This window comes from Mastomys coucha, unplaced genomic scaffold (assembly GCF_008632895.1).
Source record: "Mastomys coucha isolate ucsf_1 unplaced genomic scaffold, UCSF_Mcou_1 pScaffold22, whole genome shotgun sequence".
Classification (NCBI taxonomy): Eukaryota; Metazoa; Chordata; class Mammalia; order Rodentia; family Muridae; genus Mastomys; species Mastomys coucha.
Genome location: NW_022196905.1, coordinates 10,410,412 through 10,413,020, shown reverse-complemented (window position 1 = coordinate 10,413,020; position 2,609 = coordinate 10,410,412).

Below are 2,609 nucleotides of genomic sequence, written 5' to 3'. Positions count from 1 at the left end.
AAAAGGAAAAGAGAAAAAGGACAGAATCAGGGATGGTTTGAATCCTGATTCTCTACCTCTCCATGGCTTACAACTTTCATTTCTACAATGCTTGGACTATTAATTATAATTTTGTTGCTTTTAACTTTTGAACCTTGTATCTTAAACAGATTGATTGCCTTCACACAAGATTGCTTTTAGCTAGCTCATCTATTCACCATGGCAGTTATTCATCACTATGAAGAAATGCATTGAGTGCATATTCATATGTCCTTTGGGTCTTTGTTCTGAATGGGAAAGAGTGTGCTTTTGAAGGCCAGTAGTCAGAGATGGGTAAGAGTGTTCTTGAGCTCCGATTGACCTAAGACATCAAAAGCTATGTTTGTCCTTCATGAAGGGTAAGAAGGAACAATAAAGACACCAACCTATGACAGGCATGGTCGCCTGGCCACTCTATACCCTAGACAGGATTACGGAAGACAAGTAAATCTTGTGTCCCTGTCCAGCTACTGATAAGTACTCATCTTTAAAAAACCAAAAAAGGTGGAATTGTGTCCTTCCCCCAGTCTTAAGCAGGCTAAACAGTGCTTGCCATAATGGTTTTATGACCCCTGGAGTAGTCTGACCTTGTCACATTTGCAATTTTGTACAGGAGCTTTGAGGAATAAACTGCCCACTGAGCTTGCTTTGCAACACGATCCAGCTGAAACAATGGATGGGTCTGTGGGCTCTCCCTATATAAATGCAGTGTTGAACATTAATCTTTGAGCCTTGATCAGAACCTTTGTCTTGGCTTCATCGTTCTCTCGTATCCTGTCCTTTTTCATTTCCAGCCCCCCTTTCAGGTAGACTCAGTTCTCCATGGCCGCTGGATGGCTACAGAAACACCTTAAGTGACCTAATACCTCTGAAGGTCCCACCTCCCACTTTTCCAAAGCATTGATGAGATCATGGTTGAGAACTGTCTCTAAACAGGCAGAGCAGCAGTGCATTTCTTCCATGTGTCTTACTTTTAATTGTTTAGTGTTTGAAGGTTTTTATCTGCATGTATGTCTGTCTGCACATCATGCGTGTGCTTGGTGCCTACAGATGCCAGGACATCAGATCCCCTGGAACTAGAGTTACAGGCTAGTGTGAACCACCATGTGGATGCCAGAACTCAAATCCTTTGCAAGATCAGCAAGTGCTCTTAACCACTGAGTCATCTCTCCAGCTCAATACTCTAGATTTCTAGTTCAATCAACTCAACAGTCAATACTTAGCATTATATGGTCAGCATACAAACTTCTGCCCTGGTATCTTCAGAGGGTCTAGTAGTCCAATCATGATCTTGGCAAGCCTAATGCTCTGACAATTCAATTCCTCAGTCATTCAGGCACACTAGCTGTGTTTCAAGTGCTTAATAGTCACATAAGTTTGTGACCACTATATTAGGCAGGGTGGATTATAGAATATTTCTCCAGTCACCACAGCTATATTAGATGGCTGTGTCTAGAATCCAGGACATAGAATAGGTTTCCTATACAATACAAAAATTATCTTCTTAGGGTAAATAATGTATGTTTGTCCCATTCATAAATTAGATTCTAAAGTCAGCACACAGAGATAAATATAAGTCAGGTAGAAAATACAGATACATAGAGGAAAAGCAGCTCAATTTTTTCAAAAGGGGTGTTTTAGTCCAGAATCCCTTCACTCCTTAATCTCTTTTCCTCAGCTAGGGCATTAAACAATGGTCTTGTAAATGCTAGACAAGTTCAACAGAGCTGAGCTACATGCCCAGCAGAAGTTGGCTCTCACAATGTCTAGTGTTACACTTTTAGGTTGGTGTGTGTGTGTGTGTGTGTGTGTGTACACTTCTAGCTTTGGAGCAATTTGTTTTGTTGGTCAAGCATGAGGTGAAAGACTTGGTTTGCAGTTAGGGGCAATGTGTAAGACACACAAATGGTATCTTTCAATTTTTGTACAGCACTGCAGAAAGCCAGAGGGATACTCTGTAAGAGGGCCAGGAAACAACTCCCTCAGTGTAGCTTGAATCCCATCCCTTTTCTTAGGCTCTTGGGTCTTGTACAGGAGTAGCAGGTGAGTTGCCCACAGGACTTCAGAAGTTCCTCAGCTATACAACATGCTTTATTTTTCACTTTTGTTTTGATGCTAAATAGGTGGATAAAAGTCGAGGCTTGTTAGATGCCCCACAGTGTGATTTCTCATAGACAGCCTTTGCTCAAGGCTTAGTTAAGGAGGGTTTACCTCTCTGCCAAACCTAAATGTTTTATAATTAAGCAGTACAAAGGAAGACCAAACAGGAAAAAAAGCATCTGGGCATGGTGGGGCAAATCTGTAATCCTGGTCCTGGAGAGCCTAAGGCAGGGAAGGATCAAAAGGTGTGGTCAGTCTGGGCTACCAAGTGAAACTGTCCCTCCCCAAACAGGAAACAAAGACAAAACAACACAGTTCCTGCCTGAAGTCTTTCTTGGGGAAGCCAAAGCGTCAACACCCACTGACCCCAAAGATTAATTGGGAAGTTAGTATATTTTGGTCCCTGCAGAAGTAGCACTAGAGTTGTTCAGACCCCAAAACCCTCTTGGATCTCCCCACCCAACAGAAAGTTCTGTCCTTTCCAACCTCCT